This window comes from Anser cygnoides, chromosome 12 (assembly GCF_040182565.1).
Source record: "Anser cygnoides isolate HZ-2024a breed goose chromosome 12, Taihu_goose_T2T_genome, whole genome shotgun sequence".
NCBI classification, from domain to species: domain Eukaryota; kingdom Metazoa; phylum Chordata; class Aves; order Anseriformes; family Anatidae; genus Anser; species Anser cygnoides.
In genome coordinates this window covers 3,395,448-3,411,907 of record NC_089884.1, presented here as the reverse complement: position 1 = coordinate 3,411,907, position 16,460 = coordinate 3,395,448, and positions in this window count along the sequence as shown.

Genomic DNA, 16,460 nt, shown 5'->3' with positions numbered 1-16,460 from the left:
GGCACTCCAGTAATTCAAAATGCTCATGGCTGTTGCACCTAGCAGACCTTTGGCAGCTTGCGTTGGCTGCCCGTTTTTCTTGGGAGTGTTCATGGGGAAAGGAATTTTATGTTTGCTAAAGCCCCTGATGGTGAAAAATAAAACATAGCGGGGCACAAACCCCCTGGAGAGGTCAAGAGGGCAGCAAAAAAGTCCTGACTCGATTGTCCTTCGGAAAGATCTCTGTGCAAGTTGTAAATAAGCGCTCTGTTTCTCTGCACCTCTGACTGAACCTCACAATTCACAGACTGCTCGGAAATTGGGTAAGTGTTTTTTTACCCAAACTTGAGTAACCGCTTTTAAATGTATGGTTGGAAAATCTGGCTTGCACAGCAGACCTCACAGTCATTCTCCCAGTGAAATTCAATCCTCTTGGTTTATTTTGTTTTACCTAGGACACCACTGAAGGAAAAATGGTTTTGGAGGAGATAAATCTCTTTCCATCCATGTCTATGGCTTTTTTACAGAAAATCTTGTTCTTTCTTTCTCTCTCATGATTTCTATTTATTTATTTATTGGCCTTCAGCTGTAATTTGGATAATCTGTTTTCTGCCCCCTGCTTCACACAGAATGTAAGGCAAAAACCCCTTTCAGGAGAAGACCATTGGACGTGCGATTTCCTACAACCATGACTGGGTGTCCTTGCTTGCTATGTTTGATAAGTAATCCAGACAGCCAGAAATGATTTACTGTGAGTCTGCCTTTGCCCTTGTGCTAGGATTACAATCTGGGAGGTTTTTCAACAAGCATTCTCAGCCCCCATTTTTAATCAGTCTTTCACATGGATAGGCCAAGAAAAAGTTGTAAAGTCAGAAGAAACGCTGGCATCTGTTCTGTGACTCAGAACAGAGCAGAGGTTGTCTCCCTTCCATTTTCTGCAAACTCCAATTTTTTTGTTGACCACACACAAATGGTTCTAATCAGCTTCCAAAAGGCTCTTGCTGGCATTTTAAGATGTTTGCTCTTTGCATTCTTCTCAACATCCCCCTTTCCTTTCTCATCTGAAAGCAAAGAGGACGTTAAAAAAGTGGACAATTTTTTTTCTTTTTTTTTTTTCTTCTTTTTTTTTGTGCTGAGCGATTTTGGTTTTCCATTAGCTGAACACTTCTATTGAAGGGTGTTGTGCAATGAAAGTGCAACGGATATGGAAACCTCTTTATTATGTTTGGAATGTCAATTCGGACATTTGTTTTAGTTGGACCATACGAAACACAGTCATGGCAAGAACAAGCCAGCAGTTTGCTTCTTTAATGACCCTTCCTTCGCTAATGGGGCTCAGGCTGTCAAGCAGTGATGCATGTTCCTCGATCACAGGTGAATTCAGGTGCTTGTCTGTCCGGAGCCAGCTGGGAACTGACAATACCGATGTCAATCAGCTACCCAAGAGGCGTGATTGGCGATGCCTCTTCGAATGGAGCATCCTTCAATCATGCCATTGCAGCATAGGAAGCCATTAAAGGCTTTTTTCACCTCTGATGGCACGGAGTTGCTGAAGACATTGAGAGAAGTTGAAAGCACTTTGGGAAGAAGAAAAAGAAAGGTGGTTGTTGGCATGAGAGCTGTTGTGACTTCCTGTAGTGAGAGAGCACGGAGGTTGCTGAGAAATAGAAAGCACAAAAAAGAAGAGGATATAAAGCCCAGCAACCAAACAGGTTTGTCTCTTCCAAAGGATTTTCTCCTCTGCTATAATATTAACAGCGAAATATATTCCTTTATATAAACAAATATAACCCCCAAAAAATGAGCCTTTGGCATAGGCCAATAAAATCACACGTTCTGAACAGGGCCAGGCTAAGATGGAAAAATACTCAGTCTCTTTTTCCTAAAATTTACCATATTTCTCCACTCTCCTTTTTTTTTTTTTTTTTCTTTTTCCTTTTTTCTTTTCTTTCCCCAACATGAATGTGGATGTAAGACCTGCAAGATTTTGCAAGTACATTTCAGTGGCTCACAGCCTCAGTGCCAGAGAGTGAAACCGCAGTGGCCCTCAGCAGCCTGACTTCTGTGTGGTAGCACCCAAGAGTTGTTATAGCTTGAAGAACATCAGATGTTAAGTTGTAAATGTCTCCAGAGAAAGGATCCACAACCCCTTTGTAGCCCCTATGGGCAGTCTGATATCACAGAGTCCACGCCAAAATCCCTGGGCTCCTGAAGCTATTTTGTACCTGAATGATCCTTGGTTCCAGCAGGGTTTTGATCAGACCTTACACATGAACTTCTACCACAGCAGATGAAGTTCAGCCACTGATTCACAGAATTGGTCAAAAACCCACAGAAAGAGTGAAAAGACTCAGATTTTGATCTATGACAAGATGCAACAGAATGGGATGACACATGGGTAGAGAAGCTCTAGAAGCTAATGGCTCAAATCAGTGTAATTCACAGCCTTGAATAAGAAAGGGAAGATTTAAAAGAAAAATACTTTTATCTGAAATTTCAAGCAGTTATTTGCACTTTTGGAATTCAATAAGAGATTCAAAAAGCACATAATGTTAACTAACACCTTCATAACCAGAAAAATAAGCAGGAAGTCACAAATCTACTGGCTAATACACCCTAAACCATTTGTAGTTCAATATCCAGTTTGCAACCAGAGCAAATTGTTCAAAGCAAAGGAGTCACCAAAATTAGCAGGAGTTGTTCTCATACCATAAAGAGCATTTTAAATTGGTGTCACTACTGACACCAGCTGAAAGTATGACTTCACACCCCTCAGAGCCTTGTTTCTTGATGTTAGGGTGTGTAGACAGCATACTGGATGTGTGAGGTGTGTAATACTTGAGTGTTTGATGTTGCAATGGCTCCCAAAGCCATGGATTTCAAATTTTCCTCTGCCAACGCCCTTTATAGACAAATGGCAAGATTTCTTTCACAACAAAAAGAATTAGTTCACAATTGATCTCACATCTTTCTGTGGGTTGGAGAAACCTAATTTACTCTGAATGAGTCATTCCTGCATCGTTTTCTCCTTGCGGCACAGAGAACAGTTTATGAAGGTAACCACATCAGCCAGGCAGAAGATGTCCACTATTAATGAATGTTAGCAAATGTTAGCAAACCTGACCTTCAGATTTTTCCCCTTTGCACAGTTTTTCCGTCTTAGATGAGGTTTGGGATGAATCAAAGATGAATTGACAGAATGTTTGTCAGGTCAACTGGTGTTTAGACACCCCCAGCTGGCACCCACCACCCAGAACCCCACTCAATATATAGGAGGGTCCACCATCCTAATTCTTACTGTGTTTCTCATTCTTTTCCTAGCCTATAGATAGCCAGGTGAAGCAGGTATAGTAAAGCATAGTTTGGTATGTGAGGCAGGTCTGTAAAGCAATGGAGAAGTGACAAATGCAAATGATGACATACTTGAGAATGGCAAAGAATCTTTTCTCTGATAAGATAGGGTAGGTATCTGAAACAACTTAGGTACACAAAAAAATGGAAAACTGAAACTTTGCCCAAAAAGGTTGTTGATATCTACGCTCCATTGGCAGTGTCAGGTTTTTTTTTTTTGTTTTTTTTTTTCCCCTTTCTGTCTTCCTCAATGCCAACTTGCCAACTTTCAGCAACAGAAAGGTAGGTAGCGTAAAAATATAATGTTCTGTTTTCATTATTTTGAACTAATTTTCTTTTGCTATTTTTAACTACTATGAATGCTATTGCTACAGGGAATAGAATTATTTTGCCATTTTAGCAGACTGGAAAGAAATTGAATGAACTTTAGCATGCAGTGGGATCTTACTCTTGCCAACACTTAAATGAAATAGGTTTGCCTGTGTTATTATAATACCATAATAATGTAATTACGTAGTACTCGCAGGATGTTTTACATCTCTGCAGTAGTGTGACATTAATCTGTGCAGTAGCTGAATATTATCTCCATTTCCCAGATTAGGAAAGAAAGGAAGAGAGCAAATCTCTAGGATTATCAAGAGTCTTGAAAGAATATTAGCACTACAGCACAGCTAGGAGCACAGAATACTCTCTTGAGGAGCAAAAGACAATCCATAAGAATGCTCATCTGCCTTATGCAGTTTTGAAAGTAAAAAACTTTCTGAGCTTTTTTTTTTTTTTTTTTTTTTTTTTTTTTTTAATCTTGACACAGACATATCAACCTGCTTCAATATCTTTGCAGGTTTACAAGGATGTTTGTGACAAAGCAGAGGGGTTTATTTGGTTTTCAAGAACCCATATTAAATTCTTTTCGTGATCAGTGCCCAGATTCATCCAGTGCCCTCATTTATTCCCCTCAAATCCACACCCCATCTTCAGGACCACTTGCTTCACTCCCCAAAGACAGCTGCCTTTCTCCAAAATCTCTTCTGCCTTAGCACTAAGCAGTCTCGTGTGCTCTGGATAAATGTCCCTATGAGCATTTCCATGGCCATATTGCATCTTCCCCTTCTTTCCTGAACCAGTCGGAGACTTTGCCAAGTTAACTGAAGGACACCAGCCCAGTCCGTCACTCCTGGTGGAGGGACACGGGTAGGAATTTCTTGCAGCCTCACTCCTGGGTGAAACAGCCTCTGCAGATCCATAATGATTTGTCATTTCCTCATTCCTGGAGGCCTGTTCTTCTCCAGCATCCATGTGTGAGGCCATTTCTATTAATAGCTCTCAGGCTTTGCATTTCCTGCATCCAGAGTGCTAATGAAAACTCCTTCCTGGTACTCCTCCAGGGGAAAGGCGGTTTCCTCCGTCTCCCCATCCCTATCTGTACATCTGGTCATCCGACCTTCTGGACATTCATGTCCTATGGCAGATTTACATGAAACATCTGCCTCGTTTTTGGTGTGGTGGGTATTCTACAGTGAAAAGGCACACGCTGTCTCAGGACAAAAGCTGTTTCTCCCTTCCCATATGACTCTTCCCGTTCTCCAGAAGGGAAATAGCAATCAGACCTTTTGCCCTGGTTGACTTATCATACTGCTGCTTCTGCCTGAGTCAGGCTTCCTCTAGGGTCTGTTAAGTGAAATCCTTCATCCTGCATAATTAAAACTTCATCCTGATTCTGAAGGCTGTCTTGACAGGTCAAAGAATATGAGCTGGGGATTTTGGTCTCTGCGGTTGGTATCATTTGACAAGGATAGATGTATGAGCTACGTCCTACCTATGTAAAGCTCTTCACCAAGTGACAGAGCAGTTTCACATGGTGGAGGGCTGCACCACTGTCTCTGCTCAAGTCAAACAATAAAAACTCCAAAGGCAAATGAGACTTAATATTCTGCTGACCCCGTAAGAGCTTTCTAGAGCTGGTCCAAGTGATACAAGAGTTAACTTCCCCTCCCTTCTGTTCCCCTGCCCTCTCCGAAGCCAGAGCCTCTCGGTGCTATCAGACTTCCTGGAGCGATTGCCATCTCTGTGAACTGCAGTGAGAACTGCACAGCTCAGGACAAATCCTCGCTGCTCCTCACTAGGGATGCTGGACTGCTGCTGCGTGCGTGTGGCTGGCAAGCCACGGGCTGCCAGGGACCAAGATGCTTCCCGCACTCTTCATAGCAGTGCCAAACTGTTCTGAGGGCATGCAATCAAATCCCAGGGAAGGGGCAATTTGCGAGTAATTTTTGGTTTCCGCTCATTTAGGAACTGAGGAGAAAGGGATGGGATGTGTTTTGGGAGTCTGATGAAGTCTGGCACTTTTGAGGTAAATGGAGTAGCCATTTTTAGGGGGTACATTTCCTAGTTTTTGCTAAGCTTGTGTTTTCTGTAGAGAATGTGATGTCTAAAAAGCCAGCAACATTTGGTTTCCATTCCCCCCAAAGAGACACTTGTCTCCAGACTAATAAATTTGAATCTGAATTTGCAGGCTTGTAAAAAATCTGGTGCCAACATGACCTGTTTATGTTTCCTTATGTTTCCGTTTTCCTGTTTGAGGAACAAACTTTGTTAGAAGTGACAGGTTTTGAATCATTTTGGGGTTCCAAATCAATACGTCCACTGAACTAGATAAAAAAGGAACATGGAAGGAACCATTTCAAATATAAATCAAAGTACTTTTATGAAGGATCTGTCACCGACATGGTTTGGATGGTTTCACCTCAGCAAATTGTTGGCTGTTGAATATTTTCTCCTGAAAAGAAATATCTCAACAGCAGCTAGTTAAATGTTGTGATTTCATATGGCGCCTTTATTTACAATGTGGCATTATCTTTAACAGCATCTATTTATAATGATCTCTACGAGATAATAAACAGTACTATCCTATTAACAGGGACCTCAAGGTTCAGCCAACAGCAAGGGGAGCTTGCCAAAAGAGCTAGGTGGCCTTCTATGCAGCTTAGTGGAGCACAGCTGATGGTATTTTTTATGTCCCTATATTGCTGTGTTCCCACTCAAATAAATATGCTTTAAGGTGTGAAGAAAAGTTTATTAATGTGTGTGCAATCTCATGGTCATTTGGGGTGTTCCGTAAGGGGAACGGTGCTACTGAGCCTTTCCCATCAGGCAGCTCCATGAGAGGTAAACCAGCAAGTAAAGCTGGCTGTTTAATCAGGAGAAAATCATGTTATTTCCCTGAGAAAGCTCCCTTCTCTGTAGTTGCCCAGTGTCATGGACATCATGGGCATCCAGGGGCCAGAGCCCATCTCCACACTAAATCTCCTGAAAATTCTAAATCAGGAAAAAAAAAAAAAAAAGATGTATTTCTGCCAAAACATAGCCCATGTGAGATGAAGAAGATTCTCTCTTCAAGATCATGGATCTGTCCCACATTTCATGGGTCAGACAGAGGCAGCACTCATAACAGAGGATTATTTTTGGTGTGGTTTCCATGCTTTTCAGACCCGAAGATGTTCTGCCTGTTCCCTGCCATGACTACTGCCATTGCTTACTTTCCCTGATGTTGAGTCCACCTCAGTAGAAAGGGAATTTCGTAATCAGACTGGGAAGCATCTAAGACAGATGGAGGCTTGGGTTGGAAAACTATCTGCAGCAGACAGCAACCCTTGTGTGAAGGCAAGCAGAGGGTTCCCGAGGTATCCCACAGAAACAAGTCCCCTTCTATGCAGAAAGCTCAGCACCCCCCACCAGGGAAGAGCCCATCCTGTTCCAGTGCACAGCAGATGGCACATCCCACCAGAAAGCTTTCCACTCCTTTCATCATGTTATTTATTGCTTTGTTCCACTCGTGGAGGAAGAGACGGCTTTACCCAACATCTTCAATTTTCAAAGCCAAACAAGCTGCTATAAAGGCCTTCTGTCACCACTGGGTTTATGCATGTTATATGTTTGACATCATGAGCCATGGCTAAACACATCTGGGGCTATAAGCAATAATTATGGAACAGTATGGCATAGGAGGTTTTATTGTTTTAATTACAGCCTTGATCCAGCCTTGGACAAGCACCTTGGATCTGCTGCTATCCAGAGGCAGAAAGTCCAAACCTTCAGGAGTCCTCCCTGTGTCACACAGCACCTTTCATACGGCACCGTCCTTAACTACTGAGGTCATCTGGGATGCAGGACAAGCGTCCCACTGAAAGGCAGCTCCTGCTGTAATGGCTTGAAATTTCCAGCCTACGTTTACAGGCAGATGGTTTATCCTGGAGCAGGTTTGGCAACAGCAGGGATCGTCGTGGGACAAAACAGCCTGGGAAGTGTATTGTAGACATAGGGCACAGAAAGGGCTATATTCTGCCTTTCTTCTCTGAGATAACATGGGACTATTATCCATACTGTAAAATAAATGATAGCTTGGAGAAATACGGGTGAGCTCCTGTATGGGCTCCCCAGACTGCCTGCTGGGATTTATAGCAGCATGTTTCTGTGCTGGCCAGCAAGTTCCCCTGCTTTGCTGGATCTCCACTGCCGTGGGCCGGCCCTCAGAGGGGGATTGATGAGCTCCAAATGGCCTTGTCACTAAGAAGTCCCAGCCATCAAAAATCTCCGCTTAAACAGCCTGGGAACCCTCAAAACAGGAAGCGTGATGGAGTGTGTGATGCACAAAAGCATCTGAAACCTGCCTGCTGAAGGACACAGTGTTTGAGAAAGCAACTTATGTGAATATTAACACGTTATATATTAATCCCATTTGCCAAGTTGCTCTTTGAGATTAGTTCAGTCCTCTCCATTTCTATATTGGAAATGTATGAAAAAACAACAAAGCCTCACTTCTCAGTTGCAAAACGGCGATGAAAGCAAGCTGTGAAGGGTGGCTTGTCATCTTAGACGAAAAATGTGCTCCATGTCCAGGGGGTTCAGACTGTGCCTTGGGAACCCACGAAGCATAAGATGTTAAGACAAGGACTTTTTAAGATGGGCTTGAGTGGATTTACGACTCTGGAGCCTTCACTGAGGCTTTCCACAGGTCTCCCTGCAGTTCGCATAACAACAGAGTCCTGATTCACAGCCCAGTACTAAAAACTTGGACTTCCCTCAAAGAAAATGGAGGAGAGAAAAAAGATATCAAAGAGATCAAAACCGTGTTTGCTGTAACATCAGAAATCAGATGGTGGCAAGATCCTCTGAAAAAAAATGCTTCAATCTTCTCCTACTACCAGTGGCCAACCTGTAATTATTAATGTGTCAACATCTCCAAGAACAAATTATCTCAGTGACCTTCCAATTCCCCTCCTCAACTGGAGGATGCTGCTCATCATAAAAATGTTTTCTCTATGTTATTTCTTGTGATAAATTTGTAGATTTGTAGAAAAAGCAATTGCATTAAAACAGTTTTAATTGGTTTCCTGTGTAAAATTGCCTATAAAATATTTTTTATTCAGTGGCTAAAAAGACTGAAATACCCCCCTCCAAGCCTTCTGTCCTCTACACACAGCCCTGAAATCCTGCTGCTATGTGACCTGAAATATCAATTCTTTTTGGGGTAGGGAGGCAAGTTTGTACTGTGGCTGAAAGGGCACTTTTCATATCCTAGTCCGTGGTATTAATTTGTTAATAATGCATATCCAGATGAAGACTAACACTGAACTTTAACAATGGTTGGGGAAAAGTTACTAGCAGGGTGATATATCGTATCTTTTTACTTCACATATGGGCTCTCCCTAGTTCAAAACAAGATGAGGTCTCAAGTAGCCTGTTCTTACCAAAAAAAAAAAAAAAAAAAGGTTGACTTCAGAACAATGGTATGTGCCCTTAGGGCTGCTTTCCAGGCCACGCAGGGTTTAGGGAGAGGCAGAAGATATATCCTGAAATCCATGGGTGAGCTTCTGTCCACAGCCCTTCTGCAAATTCCACCACGCAGGTTTGGCAAAACACTGAAAAACTGCTCACAAAACACCATAGCTGAGGGGTTTTTACCATTAATTACAAGGGGAATAAATCCTTATGGATTGCAATTAGCTTTATTCTTGCCTACCAGTAGTACCCTACACCATATTCCCTGTCACAGCAAATTTTCGAGTCCTAAAACCTGGCACACAGATTAGCAGATTACTGATCAGTTTACTTAGCAGATTGCTGTGGTCAGCTGAGCTGTGGTAGGTTTGAAGGGATGTTTTTGATCATTTCTAGGCAAAACGTAGGCCAAAGATGTTTCCCCTCGGTTTCAAGCCTGTAGCCCCTGCTTATGCTGGAGCCTTTGCTGTGCAGAAGTTCGTCACACTGCACTTAGAGCAAGGAATTCGCTTTGCTGCTCTTCACAGGTTGAGAGCGTTGGCAGTGAGCAAGTCAGAAATTCAACATTTCTGCTATGGTATCATAACACTTTCTATTAATGTTGCATTTATAAATAGTTAACAAAGGGTAAGTTTATTTATTTGTACCAAATAACCATCTTAATAAATGGCAAATCATTTTTATAGAGACCAGAACCTTGCTTATAACCCAGGTTTATAACTAGCTATAAAACCTTGTTTGACGTGTTTAAGCTGATGTTTGACACATTCTAGCCATGTTTGCAATTTTCTTATAAAAATCTCTTAAATATTTATTTGCCATTTATAAGTCATTTACAAAGGGAAGCATTAATATAAAATATGACTACTGCATACAGATTTTAGATACCCAAATAATTGAATTGTTTATTTGCTCTCTGTCCTCATTACTAAATGAAGTGACATGATTTTTATTTTTTCTTTATTCAGTTTTTCTGGAAGACAGAGTCTCCAATGGAAAAGGATTAGTGCAATATTTAAGGCCTGAACTAGCCTTGAATTTGTGACAAAAGCATTGGTTATGGATGTGCAAATTTTTACCAGTATTGCTATAAAAGGAGTCGTTAATGTGCCCCTAAACAATTTTACACCATCATATAGCATTATAAAATATTTAACCTCCAGCCCCAGAGAAATCTGTTTTAACAAGGTCCCCAAGTGCTGCCCTCTTGCTTCTCTCCCCATTCCCTGGCTGCAGAGATGGACCATAAAGGGAGCATCCTCCCTCACATCCCCCAGACCCTGGAGGGAGATGCTGTGATGGATCCAGCTATACCAGAGTGACCACCTTGCCTCTTCCAGGCAGCTGTATGAAAGTATCGGCTTAGTATTTTTGCTTCCCTTTCTGCCTATAAATATAGTGATGTGATATACTTTGCTGGCTAGAAAAACCTCTTCTCCCTTCTATCCCCTCTCTGCAGAAAAATGGGTAATAATAGACAAGAAGATAAGAAAAAAAACAGAAAAAGATGAAAAAGAAAAAGAAAAAGAAAAAGAAAAAGAAAAAGAAAAAGAAAAAGAAAAAGAAAAAGAAAAAGAAAAAGAAAAAGAAAAAGAAAAAGAAAAAGAAAAAGAAAAAGAAAAAGAAAAAGAAAAAGAAAAAGAAAAAGAAAAAGAAAAAGAAAAAGAAAAAGAAAAAGAAAAAGAAAAAGAAAAAGAAAAAAAAAGAAAAAGAAAAAGAAAAAGAAAAAGAAAAAGAAAAAGAAAAAGAAAAAGAAAAAGAAAAAGAAAAAGAGAAAAAGAAAAAGAAAAAGAAAAAGAAAAAGAAAAAGAAAAGAAAAAAAAGAAAAAGAAAAAGAAAAAGAAAAAGAAAAAGAAAAAGAAAAAGAAAAAGAAAAAGAAAAAGAAAAAGAAAAAGAAAAAGAAAAAGAAAAAGAAAAAGAAAAAGAAAAAGAAAAAGAAAAAGAAAAAGAAAAAGAAAAAGAAAAAGAAAAAGAAAAAGAAAAAAAAGAAAAAGAAAAAGAAAAAGAAAAAGAAAAAGAAAAAGAAAAAGAAAAAGAAAAAGAAAAAGAAAAAGAAAAAGAAAAAGAAAAAGAAAAAAAAAGAAAAAGAAAAAGAAAAAGAAAAAAAAAGAAAAAGAAAAAGAAAAAAAAAGAAAAAGAAAAAGAAAAAGAAAAAGAAAAAGAAAAAGAAAAAGAAAAAGAAAAAGAAAAAGAAAAAGAAAAAGAAAAAGAAAAAGAAAAAGAAAAAGAAAAAGAAAAAGAAAAAGAAAAAGAAAAAGAAAAAGAAAAAGAAAAAGAAAAAGAAAAAGAAAAAGAAAAAGAAAAAGAAAAAGAAAAAGAAAAAGAAAAAGAAAAAGAAAAAGAAAAAGAAAAAGAAAAAGAAAAAGAAAAAGAAAAAGAAAAAGAAAAAGAAAAAGAAAAAGAAAAAGAAAAAGAAAAAGAAAAAGAAAAAGAAAAAGAAAAAGAAAAAGAAAAAGAAAAAGAAAAAGAAAAAGAAAAAGAAAAAGAAAAAGAAAAAGAAAAAGAAAAAGAAAAAAAAAAGAAGAAAGAAACATGACAAGAAGGGAGAGTGAGTTGGAGTGTGGCTGCTAAGTCTATGAATCAGACAGAAAATTCCTGTCCAGGCCTGGGAATAGGACACAGAATGGGAATTTCCACTAAATCTGTCTCCTTTACAAAGGCCCCCACATTTCCAGTGACTTTCTCACCTTGAAGGGTTTTGCAAAATGCCAGGGACACAAACAAGCAATTAGTAGTGATTTTCTTGTGCTATTTACCTCCTGTGGATAACACAAGAAATCCTCCTGCTCCCATCCTGTACCATTGCAGGGAGTTTAATTTGTCTCTCTCTAAATAAACACATTCCATTTTCAGTTCTTCAACAGAATTTGGTGAGATTTGGCTGCCTGGTGAATTTCTCTTTCTTCAGTCATTCCAAAGGTAAGAGTGGGAGAAATCACTTCCCCCTCCTTTCTGATAACAACACACTTTCTTTTTTTCTTTTTTTTTTCTTTTTTTTTTCTTTTTTCTTTTTTCTTTTTTTTTTTCCTCATAAAGTATATGTCAGATCTATGTTGGGTTTGTTAGTGGGTGAGAATGGATGTCAGGCATTCAGATGGACACAGCTATATTAGGACGTGGGGGCTAGCAGACTGGCAGCAGGAGGATGGAAATGCATTTTAAGACACTGAAACCATCTAGGGGGTACGGAGCACTCCAAAAAGCACAGAGCTGGTACACAGCACAGTGAACCAAGACACAACCTCAGCGTGCACGGCAGGACATTTCTGGGGAGGTTTTTAAAGGTTGCTGCAGAGCCATTGAAACTACTTTTCTTATAACCCTGCCAAGAGAGCCAACACCCCCAATAACCTTTGATTTAATACTGCCCTGATTGAAGTCAGTGGTAAATTTTTTTGTTGCTTGCAGTGGAGTTCATGACTCTGTAAGTATACAGGGCTTAAAATTACAGAAAGGGTAATTTAAATGTCTAAAATATATTTTCTAGACAAGTCCAAACTATAATTTTGGTGTCTTGGTGTTCAAAAGCTGAAGAATTTACCAAAGACCGAACATGACCCTTTGTAAGCCCCCAGTAGGTACAGGATAGAGTGTAAATACCACATGTGAAATAAAGGTAGGTAGTTCACTGCATATAGCTTGTTCTTATACTTCTGCAAATTATCTTTGCAAATTACTTTTGCAAATTATGCAAAGTACTATGAAAGGCTCTTTGTGAGCTAGAAAGTCCAAGTGAGAAATATATTCTTCCTGAATTATTTAGCCTAGAACTAATAATAACAAGAACAATAAAAATAAACCTAAAAAATGAAAATGGCTGCTAAGCTCTGTAATCAATTCTTCCCTCATTGTAAATCTTGTGTGGTCTCATTTCTGGTCAGCGTAGAAACAGGAAATGTTGTTTTCAAAGGAATCGTTACAAGGGACCTCTTTGTTATTCGTCCATGCAACACTTTGCACAACGAAGCCTTAATCTTGGATTAAGTAGGTGCTACTGTAACACAGTAACTAATTACATCATGTGTGGGAGCATTATTATTGATAAGCATAACGATAGTAAAAGCAACAATATTAGTAAGGGACTATTAAGTGGAAGACTTTAACTTTGGAAGGGTTTTCTTGGGAAATCAAGCCATGTGGATTCTGAACAGCTGAAGGGACCAAAAAAGAAGAATAAATGTTCAGAGCCATACCACACACCCAGTGGTTGTCATTTATGCTCTTCTCTTGGGATTTTATATAAAGGTTTTGCATTGGCTGCATCATGTTCCAGAGAAAGCAAACCTGCAGCAATTTCTTGTCTTGATGTCTGGAAGGTTTCTGTTGGAAAGATGAATTTGCATGGGAAGGGTCCAGTCTGGACAGTATGGGAGAGCTCAGGAACCAAGCTTGCTTCCCTAGTTCTTTTATAAATCTGGGAAAGAGGGGTTCAGGATTTCCCCCAGTGGAACTTTAAATATTTGAATCTCTTTCCCTAATAAACTGCTTTCATAATAAAGTGCTACCATGTGTAAATGCTAACCGTTCACTGACTCAATACCCACCTGGAGCTTCTCACTGGGGTACTGCTACCCTTGTACACGGCGCATACACCCATCCCTGTAAAAAGTAGCAGACTGTGCCCCTTTAATAAATTACACCATAAATTTTACAGACTTTACCCCGGTGACTTTTTAAATCTCACTTTGGTTATGCAACATCATCTTGCAATAGGAAACATCCTTCAAATGTTTAGGTTAGAGGAACAGAATTTAATCCACTCAAGTTATTTTAAAGTGTAATAAATAAATAAAACGTACCCTCTCTTCAGAATGAAATATGACACGCACAAAAGGGAGACAAGTACTTTTGATATCTGATAAAAAGGGTCAGTATTTCATTTTCATTTTATTCAGCATATGTTTTTTGTCCTAAAAATCTAATATCTATGACACTGACAAATTAACTAAAAATGTGAAGCACTGAAGAGGTTGTTTTGGCCTGAAATCTTCTAGCCTGAGAATTAAGAAGAAAAAAGAATCAAGTTATTTAAATAGTGCTAAAACAATCCCACCCTGTATGAGATTCTTAGTAAATGTCAGTGCCCAGGACCTGAAGTTAGGGAGAAACAAAAAAATTCAAAGCCAAATAACTGCTACAGATGTGCCCTTCTCTTATTCCTATAGTAGGTAAGGCTATGGACCCAAAATTTAACTGCTACTTTTGCTAATATGGTGATAATTTTTGGGGTGTGGATGAGCAAATTTTGCCTTTTGTGACTGCTACCACCAATGTCCACAGGGATGGCCATGCTACCGCAAAGCCTTGGTTTCCACCATGGAAAAACAGGCATTTGTGCTGACTCCAGAGGCAGATGGAAAACTAATAAACCTCTGGGAACCTATGGAAACTGAGACACAACACTGAAAGGAATGAGCATCATGGTAAAAAAAATAGACAAATCCGAAGTAATGCTGACACCAGGGTTTGTAAGCTGTATAGGTCAAATTCAAACCCAAGAAAAGGAGGAGGTCCCCCCATTTAGACCAAGGTTGAATTTGGCCATGATTCTTGTGCTCTTTGGAAGTAAGCACAAGGCCTACAGACATTCATGAGTGATCAACACTATTTTTGTGACTTTCAACGTTGCACCTCATCTTGTTTTCCATTCTGCTGCAGTTTCACAAACAAGGTCCCAAGACAAGGGGATGCTAATTGCAATTTAGGACTGGGGAGAGAGAGGAAAGAAAAGATATTTATTAAATACCATTGCCCACACAAAGACTTGTGTGTGAGCATACGCATACAGAGAATATGACAACACCACAGCCTTCCCGACATTTTCTGTTTTTTTTCTTTTTTCTCAAATGTTGTTCCCATTATCAATAGTACTATTTATAAGGTGTAACTGTCAGTGCAGCCACCTGTAGTTTAATAAATACAATTAACCAATTTTCTGCTTCCCAAGAAGAAATGAAGGCTGAAAGTTTTACTTTTGAAAGAAGCAACACCCAAGAGGAAGCAGAAGACACATTAAAGTTGCTCATGCTTGTTTCCATAATAAAATTTAAGAACCACAAACAAATTAAGCAAAACCCTTGAAAAGATAAAAAATCTGTATCAGAAAAAAATACTATTAGTGATGAATTAAGAAACTGAAAAGTATGCAGGAGACTAACAGCAATGTGCTCCCACAGCAGAAAATAAGATACCTATTGCATGGGGGTGCAACCTGACTTAGTCTTGATGCTTCCAGACAACATGCTGAAGGACTGTGAAGAAATGGCTCTGAAGACCAGGAATTGAACATTAAAAAAGCTGGGATAGAAAAATGATCCTCAGAGCCTCTGTAGATGACACAGCACTACCTGGCCCTGCTCATACACCACTGAACAGTGATTAGCTTCAAGCCAGCTTTAAGTCATGTCTCACTTCTGGAAAGCACATGAGCTTTAACCACCTCTCTTGTTGTTGGCCTTAGGACTTTTTGCTTTGCTTTAGCAGAGTAAAGGGGCCTCACCTGGGGCTCTAAATCTGGGCTTTGACATAGCAGAGTTAATCCTGATTTGGGAGGAGAGTCAGGCTCATTAATTTCATACACCTTTGTTTACTTTGAGAGTGAGCTCAGAACTGCCTTTGAGCCCTGCACTGTGCTTTTGACTGTCCTTTCTGTACGCTGTACACAGTAGTTGGACATGGTCTGTAGACCTCTGCTGTTGTTATTTTTCATCAGGAAGATGGCTTTTAGCTGCAGGGGTAAACCTCACTCCATGCTGGGCAAATGTTGGGTGGAAAAATATTTCACAATACGAAACAAGTTGGAATAAGTCAGAAAAGAGGAAGTCGACCAATCCACGGTGCTGTTTGGTCTTGGTGTAATATTTCAAAGTTCCCTGTTTTGAAATTATTAGACCACCAAAAAAGTGAAAGGCTGCCAAAAATTACTGTAAAAGGTAATAATTGTTAATAACTTGGCATCTGCTTGCTCATTTGAGCTGCATGGTTTTGGCATTCATTAAAGACAACATTGTAAGCAAATAAAAGAGCAACTGCCTGGCACATAAAATTGTTAACCACATCATAACTAAATATTAAATGCGAGTTTTTAATTCAATTTATAGTTTAAATAAGGATCTTTGCAGTAACTTTAAAAAAAGAAGAGTCAACCCCATAAACAGTCAGTCATAACAAGATTTTAAAGAAGTAATTGCAGTGTCCTTGACCTTGAAATGATCCTTTTTCTGAATTAGCACAGGAATTTAATTAAGACTTCAAAAAAATAAAAAGCTTTCATTCTAGATTTGAGTTACCAAATATTTAGAGATCCAGTGCCCAAGCAAGCCAATGGAAACATTCCTGTTCACTTCAGTGA